The 19,367-nt window shown below is 34.7% G+C and overlaps 1 pseudogene; it reads right to left on the reverse strand.

Annotated features, from left to right (window-relative positions):
• Window positions 1–4,695: 4,695 nt before the first annotated feature.
• LOC132309976 (epidermis-specific secreted glycoprotein EP1-like) lies at window positions 4,696–14,588 on the reverse strand (annotated as a pseudogene).
• Between the last annotated feature and the right edge of the window lie 4,779 nt (window positions 14,589–19,367).

Below are 19,367 nucleotides of genomic sequence, written 5' to 3' on the forward strand. Positions count from 1 at the left end.
TGCAAAAGCAGATATCCTTCATTTTATAGGTGATGAGGAAGGGTATTTCAGTAACTATATTATTTTATATATATATATATATATATAGATAGACACACGGCACCAACTGTGGGGGGAAAGTACACAAGCACTTATAATTGTGGCAGCCTTATTTAAAAAGTATTGAAAAAGCTATCATAAAGTAAGGAAGAATTAGTGTTTATTAAAGCTGACTCGAATTTATATTAATTTTCCAGCTAAAATTTGTGTAAAAATCACAAACAAAATCGGTGGTTCAAATTTGTTGACAACCTAAATGTAAATTAGTCCCATTCTACATATTTGTTAACATTTTAATGCAAAACTTTGGATCGAATCAAGTTATTTAATTTTTTAAAAGAAAAAAAAAAAAATTATATATATATATATATATATATATATAATCTTGTGAAGTATATAAAAAATGTTGGATTCAAGTAGTCCTTACTATATAATTTATAAAAGACCGCACAGGAAGAACTCCATTAATAATGGCCCTTACTCCTTAGAATATTCGAATTCCCAGAAGCATCTTTGATTAGTCTACAAAAACAAATAATAAGATAATATGACACCAGTTGTGACATTGGTCCACCAAATTATCATGCTCCAACCCATCTTTACCATTCTACTAAAGTCCAGCAGATTTAAAGTTTTCATATTGTGTAACTTTTTATAGGTTATATTTTGCAAGTATAGAATTTAAGTTTTAAAATTAAGAATTTAAAAAATAATTGAATAAAATTGAACAAATTTTTTTCTTTCTAATTTCACTAATTTAAACTACAAAACTTTAATTCTATGCCTCCGAACAAAGTAATATCCTAATTCTTGTTGATATAACTATCTATGATAAGATACATGTAGTATATCATATCTCTCCAGCTCAGGAGAGAATTAAATATTGCAGAATATAACATGGAGTTTTCATTGATCGTGTAATGCAATCTTATTGATGTAATGTAGACAAGAATGTGCTAATCTGGATAAAAAAAGAAAGAAGAAGAAGGTAGTTGATAATTTAAATTGTATATATATATATATATAAAATTAGTTGATGTTGAACTAGTCAGTTAATTTGAACGTTTAGTACATTTTGGATTACGGAATTTTTTTTTTAAATAACTCTTGAATTATTCTTATAATCTCCTTGAATTTCATATTAAAATCCTTCAAAATAATAGAAGAGTTGAAAAAAATTAATCATTTTGATTATTAGCTCTCCCTTTTCAAAGTACTCCCAAAGGTTTTTTTCCTTTTTTTCCAGAAAAGAAAAAAAGAAAAAAACTATCGTATAAGAAGTTAGCTATGATAACACTGAAAAATAAGTACTAAGTAAAATAATATCACATCCAAGATTCAATGAAAAAGCAAATTTAAGACTTAAATTTAGAATTTTCCTTGGGATGAATTTTTATTTTTCAACGACAAATAGTATATGGCGGTACACATAAAAGTAACGCAAATTATTTGCTTAATTGAATCATCAAATATCAGGAAACTCCTTTTCTTTACTTCACCTTTGTTTTTTATAATAAAATAAATAAAAAGAAGAAGAAGAAGAAAATAAATCAAACTTGGTTGCCCCTTCACTGAATGCAGGAGACACACTACTTTGACGCTTTCGTTCTAAAAATGGCAAAAAGGAGTAGACTTTAATGATACAATAACAAAAAGAGGTTCCGAGTCCTCGCAACATACTCTCGTGAGTGGGTCCCATACCAACCCCCAGTGGTCCCTTAAACAGATAAGAATAATATCTTCAACTAGCTAGCCCACGAGCTCAGCCTTATCCAATAATTACAAGTTAGGAATTATTTATAAGCAAATTCATATATATTTTTTATTGACAAAAAAAGTTACTAATACATTTATCATGTTTTTATGAAAATTTTAACCCTCAAATTATTATTATAATTTTTTTTAAAAGACTAGAAAGTATCATTAGAATATGTCTTTGATAAGTGAACTCATATTATAGTTAGATATCTAATTCGACTACTCAATTTATTAAATAAATAAATTTTTATAAATTTTTTTAATGCCAAATAAGATTAATAAACACCGATTAAATATACATGTATATATATAAACAACTTAAATATGTAAACAAAATGGTATGACTTTTTATTAAAGAAAAAAAATAGAGAGATAGAAGAAGAAAAAATAATAATAATTAAAAAACGTATTTTAGTAATTTATAAATATTATTTATTATATGCTATCGAATTATTATTGAATTGGATTAATATTTGATTTTTTAGTTAAAAAATTATTGAATTAAAATTTTTAACTAATTAACAAATTAAATATTTCAATTTATATCTGAATTATCTAGTTCGTAGTAATCAAAATCTTATCCATGGTTAACCCGACATTATCTAGAAGCCTTATCTAGCAACAGCGTTAATAATAATACAGTGGAAATTAAGAGGTGCGACTTTCCAGCCAAGGTTTAAAACTATATATATATATATACACACAGAGAGAGAACCAGCAGCACCTTCTTCAATGAATACCACCGTCAATCAAATCATTATGTATAGCTCCTTAATGTTTATTTATTTCTTGTACTCTGTTTAAAAAAACTAAAGAAGACGATAGAACGTGACACTTTAGAAAAGCATATGCGGATTTGATTTGGAGGGGCCACAGCCATAATATTAAATTATAATATTATCATTTACTGAAGGTAATCTATATTCAAGTAATGTAAGTGTCAATTGAATAATTTGAATATTGTGAAGAAGCTGGCAAGCCTGGCATCCACCGCAACGGTTCATCAATTTCCGACACATGATGTCTTGCAATTTCAGATCCTTTGCAAGCAATGAATGAGACCCATGGACCTCAAAAATCTTATTTTAACTTATCCTTTTTATTTTAGTAATGTAAGTTAAGATATTATGAAGTAGCACATGTGGGGTCACTTGCATTGGATCAGATGATCCGTAGGTGGACTAATATGACTCAAATTTGAACGATGAATATATATACCAATTGGAAAGGTGCTTTTAAATTCGAATCTAATTCATAAGGATGGCAACGTGACGAGTTTGAAGTAGGTTTTTCTAAATCCCATCTCGTCTTTTTTAATTTTTGTTAAGTCCATGTCCGCCCCGAAACTTGCGACGGGTTAAATTTTCATGTCCAGTCTTGCTCCGTTGGGAAATACTATGCCCCCGTGCCCGCCCCGCTAACAAATTTTTTTCTCCCACTTTTTGAAACTTAAGCTCCTGCTATTTAAATGTGGAAAGCCTGGAATGACACAACATAAATAAAATTATGTATCCCCAAAAAAAAAAAAAAAAAAAAAACATGTACGTACCATAATTCAGAAAACATAATAAACAAAAATAAAAGTTTAATACAACCAAATCACAAGAAATTTTAAACTCCAACTTCCACCAGAACCAAAACAAAAAACATAATAAACAAAAATAAAAGTTTAATACAACCAAATCACAAGAAGTTTTAAACTCCAACTTCCACCAGAATCAAAACAAAAGTAAATTTAATACTAAATTTACATCCCAAATTAGGATTGTAAGGGATGAGTAACTGGGTAAGTCACTAAAATAAGTTATTAATATTATATATATATATATATATATATATATATATATATATATATTAAATATAGTTATATGTTTAGCGGAGCGGGGCCCCTAAGATATGTATACTGAACCCTTACCCGCCTCGTGACCCGTGATGGGTACAAAATTTGTATTCATGCCCGCCCCAACGGTATAAAAAGTGTTCCCATATCCGTTATTAACAGGGAGGGACAGGGCGGGGCCCCGGTGGGGCGGTACAAATTGACATTCCTATCCATTTCGTACGGCATATGTGTTGTGCTGTATTGCACAGACGTTTCAGAATCGAGCATTAGAATTCTACTGGTTTAAAGTCTTATTATGCTTACAGTATCTCCAAATCTCCAATAGTTATATATATATATATATATATAATTGTAAATTTGATGTGTCATAATATATTTATACAAAAAATTTAATTATTTATTTTTAATTGTTTTATATTGTAAAAATATATTCCTCAATTACAACCAATCAGTGTCATGTCTCGATCCCACATAATTTTTACAAACCGCCTTGATATAGGGTTGATTTGTTAATGAAATAAGAAAGAATGAGGAGAAAGAAAATACGATGATGTGACTGTGTAAAAAATGTGGTATAAAATATACATAATTTTACATATTAGTGACATGATAGTGTGTCTTAATAGACTGTTAGAGATAAAAAGAAAAAAAGAAAAAAGAAAAAAAGATTACATACCATATGTTAAAAAATATTTTAACGTTGGTGGAGACCAAAATTATGTTTATGTGTTCTTGCATCATTCAATCAACTAATTCTTCCCGCGTTTTCCAGTACTACCCTCAAAGGTAACCTTTTATTTTTGTTAATAAAGAATTACTCCACATATTAATCATGAAAATACATTTGCACCATTCCAGTAATTTTTTCACCAAACTCATTTCTGGTAAACCAAAACATATGCCATTCCAAAAAAAAAAAAAAAAATAGAAACAAGATTTCTCACGAAATGGAGATTATTAAAAGTAGAAACAAGCTTTCTGACGAAAAGGAAGATGTTTCCTTTTGTTCACTTTCCGAGAACTAGACCCCATAAAACGAGTCTCAGTGGGCCAGATTAGTGTTTGGGTGCCTTTATGTAGCCCAAATGTGTTGAATTCGCAACTTTAGTGAGGGTTTTCAACTCATAAGCAATCCAACACCTAGAAGTGTCTTGATTATATAAATAGCCCAAGCACCTGCAATCCTGAGGGTTTTCAACTCATAAGCAATCCAACACCTAGAAGTGTCTTGATTATATAAATAGCCCAAGCACCTGCAATCCTTTGTGCATTTCTTGGAGCAATCATTCTTCTTCATGGGCCCATCTCCCTTTGTGTACTTGATTATGAAATGATCCACCCCTATTACTTTGTAGTAGTAAAAATCATTCACCCCACAAGAGGTGACCTTCACGGCCTCACAATCCTTGCTCTAACCCAGCAACCCATTGGGCTTGGGGCATGCAACACACTGGTTGTCGTCACAAAGCCCAAATTTTCCGCACTGCTCCTGCAACTGGCACTCGCTTTCATCAGAGTCTCTATCAAATAGGGTGTATGTCACCTCCTATGCACCGATGTCCACCTCGTTATTGTGAGTGTAAAACTTGATGTTTCCGTCAATCCCCAACCAGATAAATGACAATTTTGGCATTGTATTTGGGCATAGCTAAATAGCGGTTCCCAGTGCTTGAAGAACCGGTCACACTGTAATCAAGTGATAGGATATATGCACCACCACCACCACCTCTCTCGACACTGTTAAATGTTACATACTCTAAACTGCCTTCACTAATACTAAACAACCCAGAAGATGTAAAATAAAGCATTGGCTTAGTGGAGTTTATACTCTTGTAATACAATACCAACCATTTGGGCTCAAGTACCAAACTATAAGCCCCATTACTGTTGTTTGTAGCAGAAGCTCGGCTGACAGTTTAGTGGGCCCCTTGGCCTTAAGAGACTGGCCCACCAATAGTGTGTCTGTTGGGTAATCGAAACTTTGCCATATGAAAGTATTATTGGAGTCATAAAGGACCATGTTACCATTAAAGAGTAACTTGAATCCTACAACACCTTTGTTGGCAGTGCCGGTTTGCCATGCAATCCGGCCATCGGCATCTACCAAGACTAGGTTTCCATCGCTCCCGAATGTAAGCGTGGCATTTTCACCAACTGGGTTGCCCTGGTTAGCCTCCCATACCCACCGTAACAACGACTCGGACCTCACCAAGCCCATTCGTAGACCTAGGGTGAAGGCATTAGGAGTGGTGTTATAGAAGCATAGTTGGAATGGGGATGCGAAAATAGGAAGGGTACGATAATTCCCATCATACTCGATTATGTAATCGCCGAACACTACAAGAAATATGGGTTTTAGTAACAGTCCTTTAGGGACAGTCTTTCAGACTGTCCCTAAAACCTTATGTTTTAGGGACAGTCTTTTTAGACTGTCCCTAAAACCTATTTTTTGGCACAGTCTTTACAACTGTCCCTAAAACCTAACTTGCCCGTCCCTAAAACCTTATTTTTTGGCACAATATCACGAACTGTCCCTAAAACCTTAACTAGGCCGTCCCTAAAAATTTATTTTTTGGCACAGTCTAAAGACTGTCCCTAAAACCTGAATTAGCCCGTCCCCAATTCCACAAAAAAATAGTGCGGCAACAATTGGCGCTTCATTTTTTGTTTGGCGCTACAAATATATAATATATAAAATAATTTTATTTTACAAAATATACAAGAATTAGGGGTATTGGTGACAGTCCTTTAGGAACAGTAGAAAAACTGTCCCTAAAGATACTGTTTTGCGAAACTTGGCGCCATTTTTGATAAAATTACAAATATTTTAAATAAAAAATTATCAAAATAGCCTTTTGGGACGGTAATGTTACCGTCCCAAAAGGATATTTAAGGTGAAATTATATTTTTTTTAATACAAAATTATCAAAATCCACTTTTGGGACGGTAAAGTTATCGTCCTTAATTAACTATATATATATAAAAACGATGTAGTTTTGGCAAGTTAAGTATATATCTATACATATATTTCTTATTCGATGCGTGTGAAGATTTTTTCTTGCCGGCCCTAGCTCGAGTTCTCCTTCCGTCCTCTCTCTCAAACAGGTTTGTTCTTCCCCCAACCGATCTCTTTGTTTTCAATTAAGTATAGATCTGTATATGTAATCCACGAGGGATCACTCTACTAAATTTCTTATGCCCTAGGTCGATCTTTTCCTTCCGTCCTCTCACTCAAACTGGTTTTGTAAGTTCGTGTTCTGTGTTTCTACTCAAACCAGAGCGACCAGAAGTTCAATGTCTCTACTTATTCTTCTACCAGTGTTGTAAGTGTTTTTTATTTTTTATATTTAAATTTTTTTTTCCTGTGCTTCTCAAATCTGTATATTTGCTTTTTTGTTGTGTTTTTTATAGGATTAAAACAGAAAATTCATAAATACTCTCTGCTTTGGATATTGGATTAGCAAGAACCTCTGTATCTAATTGATGGATAATGTCTATGACTTTTTTTTTTTTTTTAATGATTCGTATTGATTCAGGAACTCTCATGCACGAATTTATGCTAAATTGTTTATATACTGTGCTGATGTTAATTCTATGGTTTCTTCTATTTTTATCATAGAAGTGAGAAAATGACTTGTAAATGCTTTTTATTTGAGACAAAATGTTGCTTTATGGTTGGGGTTTTTGATTACTTTGGTAAATGCTCCACCTGACTTAGGCTCATGAAACTATTTGGCGCTTGAATGAGTTGCCCTTTTCTTATTGCTCATTTTTTATTTTTCAATATATAAAACGACTTGGGAGGGTAACAATATTTAGGATTGATAAGCATGAATATGTGTGTTTGAATCAGATTTAGCTCGGCATATTAAGTGAGAGTTGTTGTTTTAGTTTCTCATGACCTATTTTCTTTCAAAAATGAAACCAAACAAAAGAAAATAAAATAAAAAAGTAATGTGCATGCATAATATCATTTTCTTGCAGTTGACTTGTTAGTGAAGTTCTGAATGCTAACAATTTAGCTAGAGTCCCATTTGAAGGTTGTAAGCTAACTTTTTCCATGGTGGTGTTGTATTAGTTCACTTCCAAAACATGGAATATCTCATGCACAAGATCTTGTTCAGAACTGATAATTGGTGCCATTATATACTTATTGCTGGTCATATCCACTAGATGTTCACCCAAGATTGAGTTTGATCAGAATTTTAGGTATGATGTATTTCTTACTCCTCTTATTATGTTTTATTTTATTTGTTTATGTATCAATTTCTGGATTTTAATGCTCTATAAGTTTATATTACCTAGATATTTAGTTCTAATGCTCTTATTATGTTTTATTTTATTTGTTTACTTATCAATTTATGGATTTTATTGCTTTATAAGTTTGTATTACCTAGATATTTAGTTCTAATGCTCTCCGTCATAGATCTATCGTGATTATGCATATTTTTTTGTTTTCCTTCTTGTGTAAGTTATTTTCTAGTGGGTAGAAATCATAAACAATATATATATATATATATATATATATATATATATATATATATATATTATGTTATTAATTACGAAATGTTACTTTTAAACAATAAATACGGATGCTAAATTGTTTTTCAATTCTAGAACCTACCTTTTTTTTTAGTTGATATTCCTCATGTGCACTGCCTTTTCTTCTTCCTTCTTAAACTGATTTACACTTGTGCTATAAAGGTGGTCAAATATACACAAATCACAGTAAAACTATCTTCAGGAAAATAGGTTAAATCTAATTTTTTTTACATTTGTAGTTATCAGAACTGAAGCCAAGAGTGATTCAGATATTTTGATGTGCTTCTTGTCTTATGGTCTGGCTGAATTTTGTTGTACTTGAACGATCTGGAGAATTTCTTTGTATAATTTCTTGGCCAGTTTCTTAACAGAACCAATCCTTTTTCCGAGCATTTTTCTATATATATATTTATGTGTATATGTATAGAGAGAGGGAGAGGATGAGGAGGAAGATATGAAAATGTTGAGAGGAGAGGGAGCTAGAATGTAAAGAGTGGGGTGGGGTGGATTTGTAATGTGGTGTGAGAGGGGAATGTCTTAAAAGAGAGTCATGGCTTTGACTTTTAAAAAAGGGTTGGGAGAGAATTGAAAGCTATGTACGGTTGTGGTGGTTTTTCTTTGCGTTGAGAGGAATTGTCTTCTTCTACTTTGACTTGTCAATAGTTAAGAGCAAATTGGAAATCAAAAACACGAAATGTTTAAAAACTTTGGCTATATGATAGGGTTTGCCACCAAACAAGCTAATCATATGACCTTCCACTTTCCACATTTATTGGCCGTACACGGACTACAAGTGCTTTGCCTATTCAATGCCCAATTGATTAAACTATTTTCTTAATGCATAACTTAATTGTGTGGCCACTTTTTAGCTTGTGGTCACTTTTTAGCATCCATAAACTTGATGACAGGTTGACCTCATAATTTTATGCACATTGTTTATTGCCCACCCATAATTGAATCAATCAATACACCAAGTCTTCGTCTCATTCTAGCGAAATATCCTATTCTTATCATTATTCAATTTCTGCTACATGCCTTCACAGTCATTCAACATTTAAAAAAACATTTAATTGTCACCATTTCTTAATTACTATGTCTTTCAATTTTCTTTAATTGTACTTCACTCTTTTTTTTTTTTTTTTGGTTCTTTTTTAAAGAAATGATAAGACAGTTCTTACACTCATTCATTGTTCCTTCCATGATGGGCTCCACACACTTATATACATATATATATATATATATATATATATCCCTTATTAACTCTTGATGGATATATGTTCTTTTTGTTTTTGTTTTTTTTAAAGAAATGATAAGACGGTTCTCAATGGAGCTCTATATTTAATGATCTATAGATGCCCCAACTCGCATAATCCCTTGGATTTGTTATAGCCACAAATTGATTACACTACAGCTTAGTAACACCCCTTACATGAACATAACTACTTGCAATATGAGAATTTAAGAACATACTCCATCTGTACGAGTTTTCCATTGTTTCAACCTGTCGTAGATTGGGTGGTTGAGGCCATGGAACTAGTGGTATGGCTTCCAGGTTTGGAAACCAGCCTATAAATAATTGGGCAAAAGTATCTTATAGGTTATAGGATGTATTATTATTTATGGCGAACAACATTCATCTACTCTGGTTTATGGTATAAATACACAGACTTCAGTTGATTTAGACTTTGGCTTCCCCTATTAGACATTTCCACTGGATGGCACTAGATGGAGTGTGATTTTAAATTATTGTCCTCAATGAATTTCCAGTTGGAGAGTGGAGTTAATATAGAAAGACAATGGAAAATATGTTTAAATTTATTTTTGCTAACGTAAGCAGATTCCATTCTTTGGCTTTGTTGACCATTAACGTAGGACAAAATCTGTTACAAAGTACTAAACTTAGCGAGGTCATTGTGATTTTTGAATCAACAGTGGAGGCCAATGTAATTATGTTATACCTTAGTAGAGGCGAGTGTATCACCTTACTACTTTTTCAATGAAGTTACGTTATTAAGGTGCATTGGGTTATTTTTAGATTGCTCTTTCAACAGTTTTTATTCTCATCTTTTTTACTTTTTCTCTCTCTTTGAACATGCTGTCTGCTGACTCTTTTAGGTCACACGGTTTTAACTACCAAACTCTGTAACTGATGAATTATAGATTGGAGTAATGAGTGTCCATATAAGTCGCTCTCTTGCCACGCCTTACGAGTGCATGAAGAGAGTGACGCTCACAAAAACCCTAACGTATTTTCTGACCGCTCCTGTGTATCCAAACACCATGAAAGTCAAAACTTAATTTGCAAAATGCATAATCTATTAAACATTCATGAAATATTATCGGATTTCTTTTTTGAATTATGTGGAAATAACTCAATAAGTTATAAATGTTATTTATTTATTTATTTATTTTAGCAGCTTTTTGTTAATAATACACGAAAGTTTCTTTTTTGTCAATTTTTGAAGAGAATTAGAGCCAGGATCTGTCTTAGGGTGTACTGTTAAATCATCCTGCTCTTTGTACACTGGAAGATATTCTGTTTCAGGATTTGTGGAAAATTCACTAGTGTCTTCTATTCAACATTCCTCGTAACTTTATCTTGATCCACTTATATATAATTGAGGCTTTATATTTGTAACTACTTTGAAATGTTCCCGCATATTTCTACCTTTAAGATGTTAAACCTAAAATCTGATTTTTCTCGGGAAGGTGAAAGCTATGCCTAGGTTAATCATATTCAGATCAAGTGCTCCTCCTTATGGAATTAAGTTCCTAAAACATATTGAACTCATTTTCTTATTCTATATTTTGTTTGGGCTGCTGGATTGAAATGTATTTGAGGTTTAGAAAAGCATGAAGATATTCTATTGCAGACTTCAGATATGCCCTGATAATCAAATTTTAGTTTGACAAGATTTTGTTGAAGATCTCATTTTTCCTGTTGTACCATTTGTTTCATCATAAATAGGAATTCTATACACCAAGAGATTTCCTCTTAGGGGAAGTGCTTTACTGGTCCACGGACCACAGTATACATTTTCTCTCACTAAGTAGCATTATTCAGGATGTGGACTACTTTTGGTTATAAAAGCAAAATAAGATCTCTAAGGTTGGATAAGAGAAGACTTGTTAAAAGGTTGGATAGATGATTGTGAAGTTCACTAGTCAGTAGCTAATTGTTTACCCATATTAATGTAGATCAGTAATTTAATTTTTGATGTACTACTATTATCTAAAAAAATAAATAAATAATTTGATGTACTACTACTACTAGTAAATAGTTACGTTTTTGCATTTTTCAGTTTTTTGTGGTTATTGAGTATATTGCTGGAATGAATCGTGCTAAATCTCAGACCTGAGATTTAGCATTTGTGGAGTACCTGAGAGATTTGAGGAAATGAATGTCAGAACCTATTCAGGTGTAGTAGATGGGTTTCTCATTGTTGAAGTTGTTATTGAGAATTGAAGGATGAAAAAAAAATAAATAAATAATAAATTTGCTTTCTATTGATCACACACAAATATGCAAGTTTCTATCCTTCTGTTTTCTAAATCCCACCAAAGGTAGAGGGGTAAAAAGGAAAAGATTGAATAGTAGATAATTTCTCTTTACATCTACTTAGTAGTGTCCCCTTGGGTGTTCTCTCTCCCTCTACTTTAGGTGGGAATCAAACCAGCCATTTAATTGTGCCTACTCTTATACAATTATTAGGAAATACACAATGAATTGAAACTAACTATCAATATTACTCTTTGTACAGGAATTCTTTTACTGTAGATGCATTTGGGTGGCTGTGTGATCTCTATAAGGGGGATCTGGTATGTAATAATGCTTTTGGCCTCTATGGTGTTGTACTCCATGTAGGCATATGGGAATTTGAATATTTTTCTTTCCCTTTGAAGAACATTGAGTAGTAACCTTTTCTTGTCATGCTTTGGAGATGGTTTTATAAATTCTAGTTACTCCTTTATTTAAATTATAAATGTTTAGTAAGTATAATGCTTTGAATTAATCCCCTTGTTTAATGATTTATACGGCTTCGTGTGCAATTAATGGAACTCAGTCACCTGGAATGCCAAATCCATGAAGGAATTCATGAAAAGTTTCATATGATACCCATTGCCTCAAAGTAGGCACCATCTTTTACACTGCTGCACTGGTTGGCCATTTATGTTGTAATGTTTTTTGTAAAGTATAGAGGGATAGGAAATTATTGAGGAGGAGAGAAGAAAAGAAAGAAAAGGATAGTGGGTCTTCCCCCCTTGTTTACATGTTTAGGGATGTAAAGAGAGGAAAGAAGATCAACTTTCCCTTCTCATTTTTGGGAAAATGGAGAGTGTATAGAACAGTAAAATAAGAAATCACATGTAAAGATAACAAGAGGGTAAGCATGACGAAATGTATTTTAAACTTCTATAAGCTCGTCATTTTTTGGACCATTGCATTGTAAAAGTTCTTATTCGGGTGGCATTATGAAGTTGAGTACTGTTACAGTTAAGAGGTCCCTTAGTTTATGTCACCTACTTTCCCATTTGGTTCATTTGCATCTTTCTTTTAACTTTCCTACATTTACCAGCATCTAATATTTCCTGGGACAGGTCCAAATAAGCATTAATCTACCACCATAATGGATATATCTAAAAATTATGTACAAATTAAAACAACCTGTCTAAGATTAGGTCTGTCTTCAATTATCCCCCTACTAGAAGCTAATATGTAGTGGCTTTTCATGTATATATGTTTTGTGTAACTTATTGATTTAATATGTAGATCAATCTACAGAATACCATGGTTCCTCCAATTCCAACAGTAGCAGCAGTCGCCACCATGGTTCCACCAACAATAGTCTCCATCAGATTCCCAACAGCAGCAAACCGCACCAAATTGGCATCAACAACCACCGCCACCTCCAGCAGACTCGTATTTTCAGCAGCCACCACCAACAACAAGATGGCAATATCAGCTGCCGCCACCAACATGGTCTCACCAGCAAGCACCACCACAACCACCAACAGAATGAATAATGGATCTTGAAGAGGATGGAATAATTTTTTGTGCTACCACATGGTTTTAGTTTTTGTTTAGAAAACTAGAGATTTTATATTTTATGGATCTTGAATATATATATTGTGGATTGATTTTATTCTATGGATAGTAATATTTTTTTGAATGTTATTGTGGATCTATTTTGTATATGTTTTGTATGTATGTATCCGGAATGGTTAAATTCACAAATTAAGCATACAATATATATATATATATATATATATATATATATATATATATAGACGGTTTAATATAATTATTTTAATTAAAAATAATGTATTAGGGACGGCCTGACCGTCCCTAATATAATTATTTTAATTAAAAATAATGTATTAGGGACGGCCTGACCGTCCCTAATACAATAATATATTAAAATATATAATTAAAATAATGTATTAGGGACGGTCCTGACCGTCCCTAATACAATAATATATTAAAATATATAATTAAATTAATGTATTAGGGACGGTCTGACCGTCCCTAATACAATATATATGAAAATATATAATTAAAAATAATGTATTAGGGACGGTCCTGACCGTCCCTAATACAATAATATATTAAAATATATAATTCAAATAATGTATTAGGGACGGTCTGACCGTCCCTAATACAATATATATTAAAATATATAATTAAATTAATGTATTAGGGATGGTCGGACCGTCCCTAATACAATATATATGAAAATATATAATTAAAAATAATGTATTAGGGACGGTCCTGACCATCCCTAATATACTAATATATTAAAATATATAATTAACCGTTCAGAATACAATATATATTAGAATATATAATTAAAAATAATGTATTAGGGACGGTCTGACCGTCCCTAATACAATAATATATTAAAATATATAATTAAAATAATCTATTAGGGACGGTCTATCCGTCCCTAATACAATAATTATAATTGAAAAATTATGTATTAGGGACGGTCTGTCCGTCCCTAATACTCTAGGTATTGGGGACAGTCATTTAAACTGTCCCTAATTCGTACCTTATTAGTGACAGTCTTGGCCGTCCCTAAAAAGTTTTAGGGACGGTGTTATTTGGGACAGGTTGGACTGTCCCTAAAGGTCAAAAGTATTAGGGACGGTCAACTTTGACCGTCCCTAAAACTCTTTTGGCACGCAACTTTTAGTGACGGTCCAAACTGACTTTTAGGGACGGATTTGGTACTTTTAGGGACAGTTTCGACTGTCCCTAAAATTCGAATTTCTTGTAGTGGAATTCGCCTTTATTGACAAACTTGAACCGGTTGGAGGAAGGCACAGAAGCTTGAGATAATGAAAAAGAGATAACTAGCAAGAATAGAGAGAACGATGGAGGTATAAATGGTTTCCACGAAGACATTTCAGTAGTTTTTGTTTTTGTTGCTGTGTGAGTGCTAATTAATCCATATCCTTCTTTTTATGGATGTTGAGGAAGGGTATTTCTGTCATTATATTATATATATATATATATATATATATATATATATATATATATATAGAGAGAGAGAGAGGAGTGAGTGAGTGAGTGTGTGTGTTTTAATTTATACGAAGGAGTTGGCAACGTGGGTCAAAGTATAAAGCTAGTCATAGAAGCGCGGCTGCACAACTGCGCAAAGTGTTTGCACTATTATAATTTTTAATGTACATGTAGTTATTATTATACACAATACATACATACATACATACATACATACATACATACATACATACATACATATATATATATATATATATATATATATATATATATATATATACGGCACCGACTGTGGGGTCGTACACAACCACTTATTTAAAAGTAAATATAAAAATAAAAAAATCATAAAGTTTTGAAAGAAATTATGTAAATTAGGTCACGTGGTGTCCGGTTGGTCTTTTAATTAGTGGTATAAAATCTATTCATATCTAATATTTTTATTAAAGATAGCGACTAATATTCAAATTAATTTCCAGATAAAATTTATTTAAGAATTGGAAACCCAATTCGTGGCTTGATTTTGTTGTCAAATAAAATTTTGGGTTGTTGGACGCCTTGGGAGTCCACCGAAATTGAAGTAGTCCCATTTACGTGTTTGTTAACAATCTAAATGCAACACTTAAACTACTCTTCAAATTGAGTTAATATGATGATTTTCTTCATATAGATTATGCATTTTGGAACTGTATCAGCAGAACAATATATTATATGTGTATACATATATATATATATATTTATATTCAACTAATTAAAAAATATTAATCAATTCCTGCTGTACAAATAATTTCTTTTTCAAGAAATAAAAACATTTCCATTGTTCTGAATTAAAATGTTAAAGTTTAAAATATAAATGGTAATTCTGGTATAATAAAATAAACATAAAATCTGAATGAGTTTAAGAATTTTTTGACATTTTCTTTAAGAAAAAAAAGGTAGTGGAGTGCAAATTTAAAAAGTGGTCCCAGAAAAATAATTGTATATAAAAAATGTTGGTTACTTATTATTATCAAATTATTTGAAAAATGTCACACAGAAGAAGAATAATAGTGAAATTCTCAATTATTTGGCGACTCTATTTTGAGATCGATGAGATATATGTATTATATTATTGAAGATGCAAGAATTCGTTTCTTCTTTCTCTCTCTAGAATTCTTACCCTTCAATAGAATCCAGAAAATTCCCCCTATTTTCCACCTGTAATGATCTATTTATAGGCCATTACCATTATTGTTGTTAACTGATTACATTGGGCCTATATTCAAAAGTTTTCTTCCTTCTGGGCTTGATCTTCCTTCTGGGCTTGATCTTCCTTCTGGGCTTGATCTTCCTCGGTGGATTCCCCAGGTTCGGCCCATTCCAGGGCGCTTTGGCATGGATCCTACTTCAATTGTTCAATCCGATCCCGTTCCAGCGAACTATATCCGGCCCATGCCACTTGCTGCATCCTCAACTGCCCCCATAATTACCCCTTTATTGATTAGGGGGGTAATTATTAGAGGCTGCTAATGATAACCTAACGGCTCGAGAAGATCGTGTGGGAGAATGGACGGTTAGATTTAGGGGTCGGCGTTTCGAGATTCAAAAAACTCATCGCTTTCCTGACTCCTCGACCCTTGGGCTCACCTTGTCTTTATAAGCTTCATAGATGTTCCATCAACCCTCTTTACCATCTCCATCTCACTTTCTGTTGTTCGAAGCCTCTCCGGCGATCTCTTGTAAAAGATCCTCCTTCTAGTAGCCTTGCAGTACTTTTTGCCGTTTTCACTTTCTAAGGTTAGTTTCATTTGCATTTTTCTTTTGGAAGACTTCTTTCTCCTCCTCGGAATCTTCATTCATTCTCACCATGACAGTAGATCTAGACGTTCTTCGCATGAAACTTCACCGCCATGACGATGTAGAAATTAGAAACTGCCCTCGAGAGGAGAATATTAGAACCGGTGCTGGCCTTCTTCCCAGCGAGGTCCTATTTTCACTCCTCCATCTTAATCTCCTTAGGTTTCCTTTGCATCCTTTCTTTTGCTATGTTTTCAACAAGCTAAATCTTTCCCCTTTGCAAGTAAACCCCAATTTCCTTAGGATTTTGTCTGTTATGCTACTCCTGATTCGTGACAGAGGTCTGGATCTGGACCTCTTAGATCTTCCCCTCTGTTATAAGGTCAGCAAGATCAGAACTGATGAACCGTTTTACCACTTTTTCCCCATTGAGAAGAGGTCCATCTACACGGATAAAATTAAATCCGAGAAGGGCTGGAGGAAAAATATAATTGGGGTTAGGGGAGCCTGGTTCTCTCTAGCTGCGGAGGATTTCCCTATCCCGAGCACTTTTGGAGAGTGCTCTGTCTCTTTTTACAAAAAATATAAAAACCATAAGAGTGACTGTCCTTGCGAGATTTGTATTCTTCGTTTCTGTACTTTCTTGTGCCATTCCTTAGGCAATCCTTGTGATGATTTGAGCTACGGTGTGTGCAGGGATAGGGATAACTACCTGAAGCGGTACGTTCTAACCAACATTCCCTCCTGCTCGGACCTCCTCACCTCAGACAATCTCTTCGATATCTCAGTCCTCGGCAAGACAATGAGCCAACTCCAGATCCCTTTTTTCGGCAGGAAGAAAACTGCCCCCAGGCCTGCTATCACCCCTGCACCAAATTCCTCACCGGCTTCAGCATCTTCTTCTGCTACCCTTTCTGATACCACTCCTTCCACCGATCCATCCGTGACGGCTGCTGACCCGGTCGCTAACACAGCGACTGCCAGTCCGAACGTTACCCCTTCTGTCAACAATCATCCTGGTTCTACTACTGCTTCCGCACGGGAAAAGGCCAGAGGAAAAAGGCACCAACCTGATAGTGCCCTCAGCATCGATGATGTTCATTTGTCTCAGAGGGTTAGGCCCTCTGGGCCGAGTGTGGTACCCCTAGCGAGACCTCCTCAGACTAGGCCCCCTACCCCTTTTGGGCATGCCTCCGTTTCAGGAACTGCGCCATGGAACCCTCGCTTCATTCGAACAGACGGATCGTCTGTTAAACCAATCGAGACCATGTTCAAAGATGGTCAGACCGCAATGGCTTACTACAGGAGCATGTAGACTCCCAAGGACATTGAGGTAGCCAAAGGTCTGTCTCAGAGGGAAGTGTTCAGCCGATTTCCCTTATCCGCCATGGAGGTTACTTCTGCCCCTTAGTCAATAAGTCTTTCTACACTCTTTACACTTATTTTCTTCTAACCATCTGCTCGGCTTAACCAGTTGTCCTGTATATCTCTACAGACCTTGTACGGGATGATGGCTATGCAAAAACAAGTTGAGCATGTGAATGCCAAGGTCCGCGCGCTTTCTGACAGCCTTAATGTAACGAACAAGGAGAACGATGATTTGGCTGCTCAGAAGACCGGGTTGATGGTTCAGCTTGGTAAGATTGAAAAGGAGAGGGATTCGCTGAGGAAGGAGATTGACTCTCTTCAGGATGAGAGGGATGCATTGCAGCTTGAAAAGAGTGTCTGGCATACCGAGCGGGAATCCCTTAAGGCTGAAAAGGAAGAACTGCTACGCCTTCTGAGTGATGAGCAATCCACTCGGATGGCCTTTGATAAAAGGGCCTTGGACGAGCGCAACGCTTTACTCGATTCCATCAGTAGGGTAAACAGTGGTATGCTAGCTCTACATGCTCGGTTTTCTAGAGTTGGAGCTCTCAGATATGCTCAGGAGTTCCGAGAGGGTTACGCCGATCATGTTCCGGATGAGGGTCAGACCGGTTCTACCCTTGATAATGTTGATAAGGAACTGGATATTGACCCTCCTGGTGTTTATACCGATCCAGACTCTTCCGCTGTCGAGGGCATATTTGATGAATGCCAAGAGATTGCCTCTTCTCGGATCACTCCTACTCCTTCTGCTGCTCTGACTTTGGACATTCTTCCCCTGTCTACCTTGACTCCATCTGTTATTACTGCTGAAGATAACCCTCAGCAGAATGATTCTTCCAACGCTATTGAGGGTAGGACTCAACAGAACGATTCAGTCATTCACCTCGACTCTCCACCTCGTGAGGATGGTGATACCAACAATAATGAGGAGACAGCCCAGCATCATCAAGAGGCTGACAAGGCGAACGCCTCTTAGTTAGAACTTTTTTTTTTTTATTATTAAATGTACTGACTTTGGTATATTCGCCATCTTTACACCTCATCTTTTTTTGTAACTCTCTGAACTTTATTAATGAGATGGCTGACTTCTGATCTAGCTCTTTATGTAAACTTCTTTTTTTTTTTTTTTTTTGTAGCAAGTGTTTGGCGTTTAGCCTATAGTGTCAGCTGCCACTTACTTTGCTTCGGCGCCTGGCGCTCGGCTAGAATGCCACTTGCCACTTGGCCCTCTCTTTTTCTTAGCAAGTGTTTGGCGTTCGGCTCATAGTGCCAGCTGCCACTTACTTTCCTCAGGCGCTTGGCGCTTGGCTAGAATGCCACTTGCCACTTGGCCCTCTCTTTTTCTTAACAAGTGTTTGGCGTTCGGCTCATAGTGCCAGCTGCCACTTACATTGCTCAGGCGCCTGGCGCTCGGCTAGAATGCCACTTGCCACTTGGCCCTCTCTTTTTCTTAGCAAGTGTTTGGCATTCGGCTCATAGTGCCAGCTGCCACTTACTTTGCTCAAGCGCCTGACGCTC

This window comes from Cornus florida, unplaced genomic scaffold, assembly GCF_030987335.1.
Source record: "Cornus florida cultivar Cherokee Brave unplaced genomic scaffold, ASM3098733v1 CherokeeBrave_3.0.0_Hap2_Chr05, whole genome shotgun sequence".
NCBI lineage: Eukaryota > Viridiplantae > Streptophyta > Magnoliopsida > Cornales > Cornaceae > Cornus > Cornus florida.